This window comes from Garra rufa, chromosome 22, assembly GCF_049309525.1.
Source record: "Garra rufa chromosome 22, GarRuf1.0, whole genome shotgun sequence".
In the NCBI taxonomy this organism is placed as follows: Eukaryota; Metazoa; Chordata; class Actinopteri; order Cypriniformes; family Cyprinidae; genus Garra; species Garra rufa.
This window is the reverse complement of record NC_133382.1, coordinates 37,267,296-37,286,496: the sequence shown is the minus strand read 5'-3', so window position 1 is coordinate 37,286,496 and position 19,201 is coordinate 37,267,296. Positions and strand designations below refer to the sequence as shown.

At 34.1% G+C, this 19,201-nt stretch overlaps 1 long non-coding RNA gene across 1 annotated transcript; it reads right to left on the bottom strand.

The window, feature by feature from the left end:
* Positions 1 to 1,812: 1,812 nt before the first annotated feature.
* Positions 1,813 to 17,823, bottom strand: LOC141297991 (uncharacterized). The gene is made up of 4 exons (XR_012341503.1): positions 17,745 to 17,823; positions 15,847 to 15,947; positions 5,786 to 5,844; positions 1,813 to 1,955 (listed from the first exon to the last, which is right to left on the bottom strand). It is a non-coding gene; the product is annotated as an uncharacterized lncRNA (long non-coding RNA).
* Positions 17,824 to 19,201: the final 1,378 nt, after the last annotated feature.

The window sequence follows — 19,201 nt, the reverse complement described above, 5'->3', positions numbered from 1 at the left end:
GTACTGCACCATTATCAGTCCAAAGGCACTCTCACATATGTAGATTATCATAAAAGCAACCCATATCAGAGGAAGCAGTGAATCCATAACCTTCCAGCAGTGATCTTTGAGGTAGATGAAGATTGCTGTGGGATGTGGAACACGGACTGCATCCTAATTTGTACACTAGATAGTATGCAAGATCAAAACTGGAACTACAGTATGGTAAACGAATGCAAATTAACTTGTATTCAATGCCTGCTTTTTTGACTGATATTTCCACAACACATTGCATTTGTAATGGTCCATCAGAAAAATTAAAACCATAAAGCAGCAGCTTTTTACATCATGAACAGCTGTGTTCGAAAGCTCACATGCGTATTTGCACACTTGCTAGCGACTGTCTGCTTACTTAATTACTTAAAAAAAGACCTGAAGCAATGTATTTACCACAAAAACGTTTGTATTGTAATACTACTCATCAAAATGACTATAAATGCACTACTAATCAACCCTGTATCAATTATTGGGGTCAATAAAAAATATTTTTTGAAAGAAATGAATACCTTTACTCAGCAATGATGTATTCAATTGATCAAAAATTAAGGTAAAGATTTTTTTTAAATGTAATATTTAAAAAAATATATAATAAAATAAAAAATAATAATAATAATAAAAGAAAAGAAAAAAAAATTGCACAAATGCTAGTGTCTGTTTACTTAATTACTTAAAAAACAAACCTGAAGCAATATTTAATTATTGAGAAACACTTTAAGACAACATGTTTCATTTAATATTTCAATATTTTAATATTTAAATATGATATTAATATAAAAAATAACATTTGTACTGTAGCATATTAGCTTTTGCTGTGACAATAAATAGTCATGATTCTTTTTAGTATTTAAAAGCTTTAAGTATTTACTACAGAAATGTTGGTATTGTGATAATACTCATCAAAATGACCAATAAAAAAATATATATATAATAAATAATAAATATACAATAAAAAATAGTTTTACCTTTACTCAGCAATGATGTATTAAATTGATTAAAAATTTAATATTTTTTTTTAAACATTATTATAATATATAATAATTTAATATTATAATTCACCCTTAAATAAATAAATTAATCAATGAAAAAAAAAAGTAAATAAATAAAAATAATAATAAATTGGCACACATTAACTATGGAAATATTGGTATACTTAAAATTACCATAAATGCACTACCAATTAACACTGTATCATTTATTGGGATCAATAAAATAAAGTGTTTTAAAAAAACACTTTTATTCAGTAATTATGCATTAAATTGATCAGAAATAAAATATTTTTAAATGTAATAATTCTTACATCAAAAATAAAGAAATAAACAAACAAATAAATATAGAAAAATCTACAAAAACGTCACAGTATAAACAAAAAATAAATACAAATAAAGAATAAATAAAATGTTTAATTAGTTACTTAAGCAGCACAACTGTTCAACATTAATAATAATAAGAAATGTTTCTTAAGCAGCAAATCAGCAAAATAAAATGATTTCTGAAGTATCATGTGACATTGAAGACTGAAGTAATGATGCTAAAAATTCAGCTTTGCATCACAGGAATAAATTGCACTTTAAAATATATTCAAATAAAAAAAACAGTTAAGGAGTAATAATATAACAGTTTTTCCTGTATTTTTGATCAAATAAATGCAGCTTATGAGTGCATGAGAGACAAAAACGTTAATAAAAATCTCAGTGGCCCTAAATTTTGTACAGCAGTGTACTTTCCCATTAATCATATTATTATACAGTACAAGTATGCAAAACTGACCGTCTGGAAGCAACGTCTGAAGTGAAACTCGCATTGCATCATGTCAAAGAAGATGGGAATGGTAGCTTTACGCAGCTCGATCTCAGGAACCAACGTCATCTCCAGAATCGGACCCACCATCTCAGGGATAAACTTGATTTTGTGTGGACCTGCAGGATGTTCAAAAGATACAAGTTAGCAAGCCTTCAGTTTATTTGTTTAAGATCTTTTCTGTGTGTTTTCTACCATACACCCAGGATCTGTTTGTGGTATTTTTGCCGGTATGCAGCAACACAGGGAATATCAACTCTCAGCTAATTCCCCGCAGTGCCTATTTGTGTCTAACAACAACTTTTATGTATTTTAGTGAGCTGTGTACAACTTCTATTTCGGAGGCACGATTTCTAAAGCTCTCAAAAGGCAAAAATCTTCAGAGTTTCGTGCAAACATCTCTGAATCTCGGGTGTCTGCGACTAAACCCGCTATCAAATGCCACGAGCTCATGAACAACCAAAGGCGGCGAGAAACACGTCTAGCGTGAGGTGGCAAATATTCCTTCAGAGAGGAACGTAGAAGATAAAAAATACTTTCACAGCGGTACTTCCTCAACTGTCCTGCCACTAATTAGCACCTTCACTTTCAGAGCATTTCCGTTTGCATGACTCTAAATAACCGTGAGGTGTCTCGGCCAAAAAATAACCCGCCTGAATCAGTGCTAAAACTGTAAGCATTACAAATGTGCCAGACATGAGGCTTACAAAAATAAATGAGAATGAAGTTTGTGAATTATGGTATGTGAAATCTGGGAAACCATTTAAACATGCTGTGGTTTTTTTGGACACATCCAAGTAAAACTACATATTTCAGTGTTTTGATTGATTGATGTTTTTATTCAGCAAGGATGCATTCAATTGATCAAAAATCATAACAAAGAGAAGAAATGTTTCTTAAGCAGCCAATCAGCATATTAGATGGCATATGATTTCTAAAGAGTCATGTGACATTGGAGAAATGATGCTAACAATTCAGCTTTGCATCGCATGAATAAATTATATTTTGAAACAGATTCAAATAGAACACAGCTACTTTAAATAGTAATATTATTTCACAATTTTACAGTTTTTACTGTATTTTTTAACAAATACATGCAGCCCTAGTGGGCAAAAGAGACTTTCAAAAATATTTAAAAATCGTACTGACCCAAAACGTTTTAATGTACGACAATGTTTTTAGTGGCACATTAAAATAAATAAATAAATAAAATTCTAAGATTACAAGATTAAAGTCGTTATATTTGAAGAATAAAGTCGAAATTACAAGAATAAAGTTAAAATATTATGAGAATAAAGTTGAAATATTACGAGAATAAAGTCAAAATACTACGAGAATAAAGTAAAAATTTTGATAAAGTCGAAATTACAAGAATAAAGTCGAAATGTTTTGAGAATAAAGTCAAAAACGAGAATTAATTCGTAGCAATCATCAGATTAGCTCTCATCTTCCAAATTTTGTCAGTTTTATAGCGAAATACAAACAACTTTATTCTTGAAACATTTAGATTTTAATCTCGAAACATTTCGACTTTATTCTCGCAGTATTTCACTTTTATTCCCGAAACATTTCGACTTCATTCCCAAAACATTCCGACTTTATTCCCGTAACATTCTGACTTTACTCTCCAAACATTCAGACTTTATTCTCCAAACATTTCGACTTTATTCTTTAAACATTTCGACTTTTATGTGAGCATAAGAGATTTAATAAACATCTCACTGGCCCCAAATTTTGAACAGTAGTGTACTTTCCCATAAATCATACTATTATTATACAGTACAAGTATGCAAAACTGACCGTCTGGAAGCAATTCCCGAAACATTTCGACTTTATTCCCGAAACATTCCGACTTTGTTCTCGAAACATTCCGACTTTATTCTCCAAACATTTTGACTTTATTCCCAAAACATTCAGACTTTATTCTCCAAACATTCAGACTTTATTCTCCAAACATTTCGACTTTATTCCCCAAACATTCCGACTTTATTTCCGAAACATTTCGACTTTAATCCCCGAAACATTCCGACTTTACTCTCCAAACATTCAGACTTTATTCTCCAAACATTTCGACTTTAATCCCCGAAACATTCCGACTTTACTCTCCAAACATTCAGACTTTATTCTCCAAACATTTCGACTTTATTCTTTAAACATTTCGACTTTATTCTTTAAACATTTAGACTTTACTCCCGAAACATTCTGACTTTATTCTCCAAAAATTTCGACTTTATTCTCCAAACATTTCGACTTTATTCCCGAAACATTCTGACTTTCTTCTCCAAACATTCAGACTTTATTCTCCAAACATTTTGACTTTATTCCCAAAACATTCAGACTTTATTCTCCAAACATTCAGACTTTATTCTCCAAACATTTCGACTTTATTCCCCAAACATTCCGACTTTATTTCCGAAACATTTCGACTTTAATCCCCGAAACATTCCGACTTTACTCTCCAAACATTCAGACTTTATTCTCCAAACATTTCGACTTTATTCTTTAAACATTTCGACTTTATTCTTTAAACATTTCGACTTTACTCCCGAAACATTCTGACTTTATTCTCCAAACATTTCGACTTTATTCTCCAAACATTTCGACTTTATTCCCGAAACATTTCGACTTTATTCTCCAAACATTCAGACTTTATTCTCCAAACATTTCGACTTTATTCCCGAAACATTCTGACTTTATTCTCCAAACATTCAGACTTTATTCTCCAAACATTTTGACTTTATTCCCAAAACATTCAGACTTTATTCTCCAAACATTCAGACTTTATTCTCCAAACATTTCGACTTTATTCCCCAAACATTCCGACTTTATTTCCGAAACATTTCGACTTTAATTCCCGAAACATTCCGACTTTACTCTCCAAACATTCAGACTTTATTCTCCAAACATTTCGACTTTATTCTTTAAACATTTCGACTTTATTCTTTAAACATTTCGACTTTATTCCCGAAACATTCTGACTTTATTCTCCAAACATTTCGACTTTATTCCCAAAACATTCTGACTTTATTCTCCAAACATTCAGACTTTATTCTCCAAACATTTCGACTTTATTCCCGAAACATTCTGACTTTATTCTCCAAACATTCCGACTTTATTTCCGAAACATTTCGACTTTAATCCCCAAAACATTCCGACTTTACTCTCCAAACATTCAGACTTTATTCTCCAAACATTTTGACTTTATTCCCAAAACATTCCGACATTATTCTCCAAACATTCAGACTTTATTCTCCAAACATTTCGACTTTATTCTCGAAACATTCCGACTTTATTCTTTAAACATTTCGACTTTTATGTGAGCATAAGAGATTTAATAAACATCTCACTGGCCCCAAATTTTGAACAGTAGTGTACTTTCCCATAAATCATACTATTATTATACAGTACAAGTATGCAAAACTGACCGTCTGGAAGCAATTCCCGAAATCTTACGACTTTACTCTCGAAACATTCAGACTTTGTTCTCCAAACATTTTGACTTTATTCCCAAAACATTCCGACTTTATTCCCCAAACATTCCGACTTTATTCTCGAAACATTTCGACTTTATTTTCATAGTTTTTTAACTTTATTCTCATAGTATTTCGACTTTATTCACAAAACATTCCAACTTTATTCTTCAAACATTGCAAATTTATTCTCCAAACATTCCAACTTTATTCTCCAAAGATTCCGACTTTATTCTCACAGCATTTTGACTTTATTCTCGTAGTATTTTGACTTTACTCTCGTAGTTTCAACTGAGAGTGATTTGCAGTTTATCCACTGAGTTGCTATGCAAAACCACCAAACTTAGACATTATTCAAAAAGAAGCTGATTTTGATCAAGCAGATGAAGTATTTGATGTGTAAAGAACTTGCAGACTTATACAATATTTTACATCTATTTTTGTCTGATTTAATAATGATTTCTTAAAGGTCGACTCACCCAGGTTGTACCACATGTCTCGGATCTCGAAGCCAATCTGTCGCCTCATGTCTTGATACCTGTAAAAGAGAAATATGAAGATGGAATTAAGAAAGATGACTTCATAAAGTCAGAGGGAGTCAAAATATCTGACAGGGCATTTCAATTTATTCTCCTGGAATTGAGAAACATTTATGGTTTACTAGCCTCCTAATACTGTTCTAACAGAACCGAACGGATGATCTGCAATTCAGAAAGAGGAGTAGAAGCTGTTCAGAATCAACGTCAAATGAGTTTAGAAAACCGACAGAAGACAAGAGCGCACACGCGTCCCGAATCGGTGCTCTCATTCAAAGAAAGTGTGAAGTAAGCAGCATGACGACGGATCCCTTATGCTTTACCTCCAATGGCCTCCGCAGGCCTGACATCCATTCATTAGCGCTGTCATCACACGCTGACATTCTGGGATGCCTGTGGCCCTCGGCTGAATTCTGAGCCACCATTGATTGCTTTGTCAATACGCTCTCATCCAGTGGTAATTTATGATGACAAGGACGAGGCGTGTCCGAGCCCAGTTAACACACAGTAAAGCCTCTCACAACTCCCGTCTTTATTCCTTCAATTTGACCCTCGTTACTGACGTTTAATCATTTTTGTGATGGACGTTGCAGATCAGATGCATGCTAACATTTTAAAGCTCATCGCATGACTCGCCACGAGTCTGATCAGGACGTTATTCAACTCTGTCTGAAATTAATACTTTTTTTCAAGCAAGAATGCATTAAATTCATCAAAAGGGACAGTAATAACACAAAATATTCCAGTTTAAATAAATTATGTTCTTTTGAACATTAAACTTTGAATCCTAAAAAAAATAAATAAACAAAATGAATAAATAAATAAATAGCATTCCACATAAATATAAGGCAGCATTCATCAGCAACCCTGATAATAATCAGAAATGTTTGAGCAGCATATTAGAATGATTTCTGAAGGATCGTGTGACACTGAAGACTGGAGTAATGATGCTGAAAATTCAGCTTTGCATCGCATGAATAAATTACACTTTAAAATTTACCCACACAGAAACAAATTATTTAAAACAGTCATAATATTTCACATTATTACTGTTTTTACTGTAAATTTTCTGCAGAAATTTACATTATGCTACAAATACTGTTAATTAACTAGTTGAACTAGTACTGAACCCGGTGCATTTCTGTAATAGTCAGTTTTATTTTAGTATCATTGAGATACTGTAATAGATTTTATTAGTCTTTTAAATTAGTTTTTATTTTTATATTTTTTATTTATGTTAAATTTGTAATCATTTTTTGTTTTTACATTTTTTGTTATATATTTTATATGTTAAATTTTTTATTATATTTCATTTCAATTTAGCAGATAAATTTAAACTAAAAGAAAATTACATAATTATATTTAAATATTTTATTTCATTTCAGATAAAATGTATTTATTTTTTATTTCTGTAATGGTGTTATTTTAGTATCATTAAAATACAGTAATAGAGTTTATTAGTCTTTTGAATTTGTTTTTATTTTCATATTTTCCATTTTTATTTTAATTTATGTTAAAATGTTAATAACATTTTATTTCAGTATAGTATGACAATTTAAACAAAGAAAATTATTATTTTTTAATTTATTTAATTTTTATTTAATTAATATATATATATATATATATATATATATATATATATTTAACGGTTTTAGTTTACTTTTAGTTTACTATAATAACCACTGATAACAGCATGCGTCTCAGTTGCAGATAGTGAATGCTTCAGCTCATACTCCTCTCGGACACTTCATTTTCCCCGTCTGATCTCTCCATTCACATGCTGACTTCACTGACCCGCTCTCTTAATTACTTCACCTCCTCCTGACTTTCTGAAGCCCTCCTCCCTCACCTTCCCCTCTTCTCTACACACCTCTGTCTGTTTCCCGCTAAGCGCTGCTCTATAATTTGTGTCTCTAGTGTCCGCCGTGACAGAATGAGAGAGACAGACAGACAGCGAGGCTGCATGTCCTCACACTCATACAGAAGAGGAAGCAGAGTCTGTTAACACTCACACCTGTCAGCCCACGGGACGATTGCTGAAAGAGACGCTAACGGAATACAGCGTCAGAGGGACACCGCTCCTTTTCTATTAGTGCTGTTTGCTAACACGGCTCTTCTCCTGCTAGAGCTACTGAGCAAAAGTCATATCTACAGATCATACTGTTATATGAACTTGAGGGTTTATTTCAATTAGGTCAGTGATCACTTAGCAACCATATAGCAACACACTAAAACATTCAGAACACCTCAAAGACTGCATAGTAACTCCCTAGCAACCACCTGAAAAATGCCAAGCAAGCACTCTTAGAAGAACCTACTGACTATGTAGAAACACCCTACAGCCACACACCCTAGCAACCACATAAAAACACTATAAAATCATTCACAACACCTGAAATATCACACAGCAACTTACCAAAAAAAAAAAAAACCTTCCATAAGCATTAGCAACTGCAGAGCACCATACTAAAAATTTGGAACACATCAGAGACTGCATAGCAACACCCTTATTGACTATGCGTCAACACCCCAGAATATGTCACCCTAACAACCACATAGAAACATTGTCAACATATTTAGAACACCCTAGCAACTGCATAGAAACATCAATCTCCTTAGTCCTGCAAAGCAACTTCCTAAACCCATTTACAACACCCTAACAACCAAAAAGCAACACCCTAAACACATTTTAACACTGTAACACCTAAAAAAGCATCCAGAACACAACAGTAAACAACCAGAACACTCTAGCAACTGCATAGCAACACCAATCTCTTTAGTCCTGCATAACAACTTCCTAAACCCACTCAGAACACCCTAACAAGCACATAGCAACAACCCAAAACTTAATTAGAACACCCCAACAACCACATAGCAGCACACTGAAAAACACCCAGAGCACATCAGTAAACAACCAGAACATGCTAGCAACTGCATAGCAACACCGATCTCTTTAGTCCTGCATAACAACTTCCTACATTCACTGAGAACACCCTAGAAACCACACAGCAGCAACTTAAACTTATTTAGAATAACCTAGCAACTGCACAGCAAGACCAATCCCCTTAGTTCTGCATGGGAACAATCTAAACCCACTCAAGACACCCTAACAACAACAGAGCAACAACCTAAACTCATTTAGAACACCCTAGCAACTACATAACACAGATCCCCTTAGTCCTGCATGCCAACAATTAGGGCTGTAACGTCCCAGTCGATTAGTCGATTAATTGGTCGATATGGTCTGGTTCGACCAAAATTCTGATTGGTCGATTTTTTGCCGCGCTCATTTCATCAGTTTGGCCGTGCTTATTTCATCAGGTGGAAAGCACTAATTGCTAATGGGGGTGTTTTCAGAGCACCCTTGTTTCACAGGGAACAGTCTGTTTTCAGAACACCCCCATTGTTTTCACTTTTTTGGATTAGCCCAACCCGCTGGAGAAGAGAGACAGATAAGTAGGCTTTTGGGGCCGTTCACATGTAGCGTCTTTTGCGCGATCAAGTTCGTTATTTCAAATGTAGATGCGCGTCTTGCGCGCGCATAATGGAAGCGACGTGGTCGCGACGCGCACGCGGTGCGACGCGCTCGTTTTTCCGCTTCATCAGCTTCCTCACGTTTTTCCGTTACATTGAAACCTCAGCAGAAACAGCTCATCATTGTGGTCCAAGGATTTTCTGAACTTTATGATTTGTCAAGCCTCCATTATTTTGACGCAAATAGAAGCAACAATGCATGAGACGCATATAGGCTTGGAGCTAGAGCGCAGCTGATGGTTGCTTAGAAACGGCAGACGCTTCCGGAGAGCAAGCGCCCGAGCGCTTTGTTGACATTAGGAAGAAAGCATCGCGCCTAGCGTTTTTTCCACGCGTTTTTAGGCGCGACATGTGAACGGCCCCTCATCCAAACGGAAAAATAATATCACGGAAGGAATTGTTAAGTCTATTCGTGTCTCAGCCGCGTAGCTGAGCTCTAATGTTCAGCCTCGCTCTGTGCGAGCTGCGCAGAGCGGCTGAAATGATAAGTGTCTGACAGTTATACTTATAACATATGACTAAAATAATTTTCTAAATTATGTTGCACATTCCTCAAAAGTTCTTGTGATATCACTAGTTGACAACATAGTACTGTTTTCAGAAATCACAGGCTATGTTATTGCGCAGGTGCACGTGATGCACCGCTGTCAGAGACGACAGACTCGCGTGTCAGACTCATTTCAATGCAAAATAATTAGGTAAAAAACGCTTAAATATACTGCAAAAAGTTTATGTTTATTTATAATTAATTTAGGCAGACAACAAGGCTACCAAGTACTGAGTACAGTAGGTATCTAATTAATGTAATGTACATTTTTTTCCCTCCACAACGTCATTTTTAGTCGACTTTTAGTCGAAAGTTTCTGGACTTCAGTCGACCAAGATTTTCTTTGGTTGATTACAGCCCTACCAACAATCTAAACCCACTCACAACATCTTAACAACCACATAGCAACAATCTAAACTTATTTAGAAAACCCCAGCAACTGAATAGCAACACCAATCTTCTTAGTCCTGCATAGCAACATTCTAAACCCACTCAGAACACTAACAACCACATAGCAACAACCTAAACGTATTTAGAACACCCCAACAACTCCATAGTAGGGCTGGACAATATATCGAACGATATTGTGAGGCGCGTTTAGTCAATGAAGCCGGTGCTTTGATTAGTAGTAAATCTCCATCACGTGCGTTCCGCTCAGGTTCCGCTGGAGCAGCAATTAATACACAGAGACGTAAATCTCTAACAAGCTACGCCATATCGAGCTTAATATCGACTAAACGCGCCTCACAATATCGTTCGATATATTGTCCAGCCCTACTCCATAGCAACACCAATCTTCTTAGTCCTGCATAGCAACATTCTAAATCCACTCAGAACACCCTAACAACCACATAGCAACAACCTAATCTTATTTAGAATACCCTAGCAACTACATACCAACACCAATCTCTTTATTCCCGCATAGCAACTAACTAAACCCACTCAGTACATCCTAACAATCATATAGCAACACCCTAGCAATGGCACAGCAACACAGTAAAAACACCATAGCAACTGTATAGCAACTGCACGACAACACCAATCTCTCTAGTCCTGCATAGCAACTTCCTAAACCCATTTAGAGTACCTTAACAACCACATATCAACAATCTAAACTTATTTAGAACACTCTAGCAACTGCACAGCGACACTAATCTCTTTATTCCTGCATAGCAACATTCTAAACTCACTCAGAACACCGTAGCAACCACATAACAACAGCCTAAACTTTAGAACACCGTAGCAACCGCATAGCAACACATTAAAAAAACACCCTGAACACATCAGTAAACAACTAGAACATCTTAGAAACTGCATAGCGATGCCCTAAACTCCCAACACCCTAACAACCACAGAGCAACAGTCTACAACCCTCAGAACATCTTGGAAACCAGACTCAAACGCCTTAGCAACTGCATAAGAATAGTCTGGCAAACCTGCAGCACTCTAGCATCTGCTGCTGAGTTTCATCAAGGCACAGTTCATAGGTTCCCCAGTAAATAGAGTGTATTTCTGAGAGCCTGCAGTGAGCCGGTGAAAGCTTTGGCCTGATGCTCCTTTACAGTGATGCCAGTGAAGCTTGGACTCTGAGAGACAGAATGAAGAGAAAAAAGCCAGAGAGTGAAGAGTCAGCAGCAGCAGCCTCTCTCAGGTCAGCATGACACCTCCAGCAGAACACAGGGAGAACAGAGTGATGAAAGCTGAGGCTACGGCTCTGAACGAATCAAACCAGCGCTCTGAAAGAGACTCGACGGGGGGCAAACAGCACCAGAAGAACAAAGACAGAACAGCCCAACAGATTGTTAGAAATATGAGACATGGCGTCCTCAAGACATCAGCACTTTTCCTGATGAAAGCCCTCAAAATGCCAACGTTGTGCTGCTTTATTTTTTGGGTTTTGTAGAATTCCAGGACATGAAGTGTAATCAGGTTGAAAGCTGTCAGCAAGTAAACAAATGAAACTCCATTACAGCTGACAGTGTGTTGAGCACTGTGCGCTTTTATTTTTGCACGAGTTTGGTATTCAAATTAAACAGATTCACCCAAAAATATCAACTGCTCATCCTCAAAACAGTTTTCCTTTGAGGCCAAGCAGAATATTAGAATATTCAGATTTGACATTTCCGTGCCACAAAATATATTTTTTAAAAATAAGGAATGCAATGGTGATTTTCATGTTACCGTAAATCCCCTAATACAGGCCCGGGCCTTTATTTTACTCAAGCGCATCGCGGTCCAGACCTTTATTAGAAGGAGGCCAGAATTAGAGGCAGGCCTCAATTTCTGTTTGAGTAAAATTAACTACCAGTAGAATAAAATAAATAAATAAATAAAATAAACGAGATTGTGTGTCTATTTGAACCTATAAAATACTAGGTGCATTTAATAATCACTCCGCTCCAGCTCCGCTCCGGGTTCACAATGTCCCGCTCCCGCTCCACTCCTCGCTCACTCAAAAAAAGAAATAATGTTTGAAATATAACGTTCCTGTTCATAACACATATTAAAATAAAAAATACTAAAATAAAATAACAGGAGAGTTTGGAACACTAGTGTGCAAACTTTGTTCCTACCACATACCAAGCTAATAACATTGTCAGCATTAAAAGAGTATAACTGCTGCTTTATGCCGTACAAAGTTTGTAATGAAAATAAAAATACATTTTCATCAGTTATTTTACCTACGGATCGCTGCATTTCTTACAGATGTCTGTTTATTCGAAATCAGATACCATTACATTTGTTTTAATACATTACTGACAGAGTGAATTAGTGTTGTACCCGTTTAAATCATGCTTTCACCTGAAAATATTCATTATCTAGAAGGAACAAACTAATTCCTTGTGAACTATAATTTACCGCTCATCCATTGCCGTCATTATAGCCTTCACATTATTTCTGATTTGAGTGATCCATCTCTATCAAGCTAGCTAAACATGTTTAACATATGAATTCTTGCGTAATATGCAGTTATATTACGGACCGTTGGCATGAATTGTACTCATGATGAAGCGGTGGCGGAGCGCTCTTGGAGCGAGTGAAAACCACGACGCTACGAATTTTCAAAAATCCGCTCCTCCCTCCATTCAAAATCACACCACTCCACTCCGCTCCGCTCACATACTCGGCTGCCCAGGCAAACGTTGTTTTTAATAATAGCCCCGGCCGCTATTAGAGACCGGCCATTATTTACCTCAGCTGACTGCGAGACCGGCCAATGTTGGAGACCCGGCCGCTAATGGAATACAGGCCAATATTAGAGGATTTACGGCTATGTGCTATTATTAATAAATTATCTATTTTCAAATTGATGGTTCTCTATTAAAATTAATGTACAATAATACATGGAACAAATACAAATAAATAGATAAAACTATGTGTCCCTAGACCACAAAACCAGTCTTAAGTAGCATGGGTATATTTGTAGCAATAGCTAAAAATACACTGTATAGGTCAAAATTATTATTTTTATGCCAAAAATTATTAGGATACTAAGTAAAAATCATGTTTGTTGAAGATATTTTGTAAATTTCCTACCGTAAATATATCAAAACGTAATTTTTGATTAGTAATATGCATTACTAAGAACTTCATTTGGACAATATTAAAGGTGATTTTCTCAATATTTCGATTTTTTGCATTTTCAAGTAGTCATATCTCAGCCAAAAATTGTCCAAACAAACCATACATTGATGGAAACCTTATTTAAGCAACTTTCAAATGATGTATAAATCTCAATTTTAAAAAAACTGACCCTTATGACTGGTTTTGTGGTCCAAATTTTTATTTTTTTTTAAAGGATGGCATTTAAAAAAAAAAAGCCATTTAAGGGTTTACTCTATGAAATAACTATTTTAATAATAAATGCACCATCATTTTATGGCCAATTAAAATATAATAAAACAATATAAATAAATAAATTACGTAATTAATTTTTGAATCCATCACTATGTTTTCAGCAACTCGCTCAAACATGCTCTTAAAGGGAATAAACATTTTAAGATAAACTCTTTAAGGGTTAAATCTTTCCATTTCCCTTTAAGTTTGTGCTGGATTATGGTAAAAAAAATAAAAAATAAAATAAAAAATAAAATAAAATAAAATAATAAACACATGAAAAAGATTGCTGATATTGTCCACTCTAATCCTGTACATTTATCTGAAAAATATTGTCTTGTAATTATCATATTTTTCCTCTGTGCAAAAGAAAAAATCTGGTTCCGAGATCACTGGTTAATCAATTCCTGTGAATTCACCCAAGAACAAAAAGCAAAAACACTTTCAAGCAAGTGCCGTTATTGACACCAGCACCGTGTCCTGAGAAAAAGGGTGGTTTTGGAAACGTGTCCTCGTGTTCCTGAGATGAGGCTTCTCGAGAGGCCGTGTGATTCCAGAGGCTGAAGAGTCCTGACAGACAGTGATCCGTCTCTATGAGAACGAGCTCACGCCACAGGCAAACACAGACAGCAGACAGACAGAAGCTCCTGGAGCAGATAACAGGCTCTTCACTGCTCTCTCTCTCTCACTCGCTCCTGCTGTCTCTTGTTCTCTAAGGCTTTCTGAACAGCAATGCATGTTTTCATGAAAACAAATTTCCTTCACCTTCCTTCAGATGAAACGTCTTCTATGCATTCACTATTTCTTGTATCGTTCTCTGTTCCAGCTTGTACTATTCTGAACAATGTTAAAAACTTTTTTTATTGCTAACACTTTCTGTGCCTCCTTAAAGAAAAAGTTCACCCACAAATGAAAACTTGCTTGTAATGTTCTCACCCTTCAGGCCATGATTTAGATGAGTTTTTCTTCATAGAATCAGATTTGGAGAAATGTAGTATCACTTGCTTACCAACGGATCCTTTGCACTGAATGGGTGCCGTCAGAATGAGAGTCCAAACAGCTGATAAAAGCATTACAATAATCCAGTAATCCACACCACTTCAGTCCCTCAATGAACATCTTGGAAAGTAAAAAGCTACATGTTTACATGATTCAACATTAAACCATCGCCACAATACAAGTGCATTATCCATAATAGTGTTTCCTCCAGTATAAAAGTCCATCTCCTGTTGTCCCTCACATCATAATCCACCCACATATTTGTTCAGAGCTGTTTTGGACTGTTTTTGCTTGTAAACAGTGCATATTTCTCTCCTGATTCAGACTAGATGACTTTTTCACAGAGAAAAGCGTTATTCTAAGGAACGGTTTAAAATTAAAAATGTCTTAAAATGGCTTCATAAGATGTTAACTGATGGACTGGAGTGCTGTGAATTACTTGTGGATTATTGTGATGTTTTTATCAGCTGTTTGGACTCTTATTCCGACGGCACCCATTCACTGCAGAGCAACGGTTAGTGAGCAAGTGCTGTAAAACCACAATTTTCCAAATCTGCTTTTCTCCAAAGCCTCATCTACACCTTAGATGGACCGACAGTTAATAAATAATTCCTTTAAAGGAGAAGTTCACTTCGAGAATGAAAATTTACAGATAATTTACCCCCCTTGTCATCTAAGATCAAGTTCATGTTCATGTCTTTCTTTCTTCAGTCGTAAGGAAATTATCTTTTTTGAGGAAAACATTTCAGGATTTCTCTCCATAAAGTGGACTTCAATGGTGCCCCTGAGTTTGAACTTCCAAAATGCAGCTTCAAGGGGCTGTAAACGATCCCAGCCGAAGATGAAGGGTCTTATCTAGCGAAACAACTGTAAAAACTCCCATCTCATCAACTTCAAAATCGTCCTACATTGCTTTTAATTCTTTTGTAAAGGGCAGTTGATCTTTGATTTTGAAGCTGGAGGAGAAAACGAGATGAGAGTTTTTCGACATACCCTAACTGTATTGAAATTATCTGTAAATTTTAGTTTTGGAAATTAACTACTTTAATGCAAAATGTTATTGTGGGTAGGTGCCCGTGATGCTTACTTGTGGAAGATCTTGGCCCGTTTGTCACTCGAAAAGTTCTCCAGCTGCAAAGACTCCTGGGTAAGGAACGCCACAGCGAGGTGGAAGTAGTTATTCCACAGCTGAGAGAAAAAAAAGGAGAGAGATCACTCATCACTCATTTTTATAACACAAACTAGTTTAATACTTAGTGTGAAAGATTTGAAGTATGAGCAATAAGTACAAGCAACACTGCTATTTAAAGCACAGAAGAGCTGATGTCACTCAACAAAACTTTCCAAATAATTTATTGTCTCTTGAAAGCCACAGTGTGCATTGGCAGATGGGTTCATGGGTAAATGAGGACCGGGATAAGAATAACCACCAAACGGCGGCAGCAACCAACATGAGCACAAAGCTCAGAGAAGAGCCGCTTCAAATATTCAAATCAGACACTGGGAAATTGCAGCCTATTAGGCTGTCATGAGTTATTCTGGTAGAGAAATTTAATGACCCCTGCTGGAACTTCCTCTAACACACACAACCAGGCTGATAGTGACGATTAAGAACGGCGCTCTTCATAAATAAGACTACACGCTTGTTTTCATTGCTTTCCGGTAGCACTTCAGGTCTTAATGCATTATACAGATATTAAATGGATAGTTCGAATTAAAATGTCAGCATCTTGTCCTAATGCCTTTTCAAACCCATATCGTTTCTTGTACTGAACACAAAATGAATTGAAATGATATAATGCCAAAGTAATATAATTAAATAACAAATGAAACGAAGACAACGTGGTAAACACTTATGGATTATTACAGCCATTTAACATTATTATTATCTAAGATGACATTAAATGACAACAAAATCAATTTTAGAGGTGTGTTCCTTCATTTGATGAAAGGTTTTATGTAGAAATAATACAACTAACTAAATAAATTCCTTTTAAACAATACAAAAATACATTTCAATATAAACAAATACATTTCAATAAATATACTACAATATAAAATCCAATATAAACAGATTACTTACATTACAGTAAACTAACATTATTATCACTACTAATATTAAAATCTCAAAAGGAAAATATTTAGTAAACATAAATAATAAATAAAATGACAAAAACTAAATAAACAAAAATGTAAAATAAATGTATAAATAAAATTCAATATATACTGTAATATATTACAATATAAATCCAATATAAATAGATTACTTCCATTACAGCAAACTAACTTTCTCAAAAGAAAATATTAGGGAAACATAAATAAATAAAATGACAAATAAAATAAAAATAAACAAAAATAAAAAGAATTGCATCAATAAATATGTACTTATAAATTAAAGCAAATAAAATCAAATATAAATAGATTATGTTTCAGCAAACTAACATTATTATTACTACTATTATTATTAAAATTTCTAAAGAAAATATTAAGTAAAAATATAAATAAATAAATAAAGGGCAAATCAAATTAAATAAAATAAACAAAAATGAAAAATATATATGTATTTATAAAATTAAAGTAAATAAAATGGAATGTTACAATTTTAAATCCAATATAAACAGATTACTTACATTACAGCAAACTAACATTATTATTAAAATCTCAAAAGAAAATATTAAGTTAAAAAATAAATAAATAAATAAATAAAGGGCAAATCGAATCAAATCAAATTGAAAATAAATGCATAAATAAATATGTATACATAAAATTAAAGTAAATAAAACGCAATATATACTGTAATACATTGCAATATAAAATCCAATATAGATGACTTACATCACAGTTATAAATAAATTTACATTTCATACTGATAGTTTTTCTAGCATTGAACACAAAGGGGATTTAGTATATAATGACAGTGGATGGAGACCACAATCTGCTTTTTTTGTTAAGCAATATAGTCCAACAGATAAGTTAAAGTCTCACCTGCAGCTCAAAGTTGGTTTGATCGAGGAACTTCTTGCTGAGTACCGCGGCGTACTGATTGATGGCTCGCAGGAAGACCCTGAAATCACAGAAAAATCACGTTAGCCACTGTCTGTTCAATGAAAACTAGTGTAAATGAGATCACATGCATACTTTATTCATTCATTATCATATTTAAACCAGCATGTTTGTTCTTAACCACAGCCTGTAGAAAATGACCCATAAACCCAGCTAGTTAAACACGGAATAACGTCATTCCTGACACAGAACTCCAGCGGCGAGAAAGCACATAAACTACAGATGATAAACTTAATCACAGGTCTTTAACTCCGCCACACTCAGAACACATTAGGAAGATATTAGAGAGACTTAAAGACGCTCTATCCACTTCAATAAAGGCCGTCGCTAATGAACTATGAGAGAGAACAAGAAATCTTTATATACTTCTCTAACTGTGTCACTGCTGGAGCAAAGGAGAAAGAGCAAATGGAGAGGAAGAACAGAATGGAGAAACTCAAATCACCGCAAAACAACATTCTGCGATCAAATTGAGAAGAACAGATTCAAAGCACTGAATGTCCAGATCATTTCACATCCGTAATGTGACATAATACGAATGTCAGTCATGTTCACTCACTGGTTAGTAAATCTTGTAATATAGATGTTTTCTACCTTTTTCCAACAAAAAAGCAAGCAATATATACTCTAAAAAACAGTTTTATGTTTTGTATTAATAGCTTTTGCCTGTACCAATATTGCAATGAATAAACAAATACATGAATGATAAATAAATAAATAAACTAATTCATTTTAAATATACATGCATAAGATGTATTAAAAAATAAAAAGAAATAAAAAATAAAAACATATTTTTAAATAAATAAAATAAAAATACATTGCAATATATTACAATAAAAAAAATACAAAAAAACATTATGAACATATTTATAATGCACCCAATATTATTAACCAAGATGATGGACGTCAGCTGGAAACAAAAATAATTTCCAAGAGAGAGTAAATTTAATTTTCTGAAAGGTCATATGTAAAAAATAAATAAATAACAACATAAAAATCTGAATAAAATAAAATAAAAATAAATAAATAATTGCCTTACTTTTAAATAACATGCATAAGACCAAGAACATGAAATAAATAAATAAATAACATTGCTATATACTATTAAAATCTCAAAAGAAAATATTAAGTAAAAATATAAATAATAAATAAAATTACAAATGAAATTAAATAAAAATTAAACGATAAACGAAAATGAATATAAATGTATAAAAATGTATAAAAATAATTTCCAGGGCAGAATAAGTTTAATTTCCTGAAGGTAATATGTACAAAAAAAAAAAAATTGAAAAAAATAAATAATCACATAAAAAAAAATAAACAAATATATTTATTTTAAATAACAAGCATAAGACCAAGAAAATAAATAAATAAAGGAG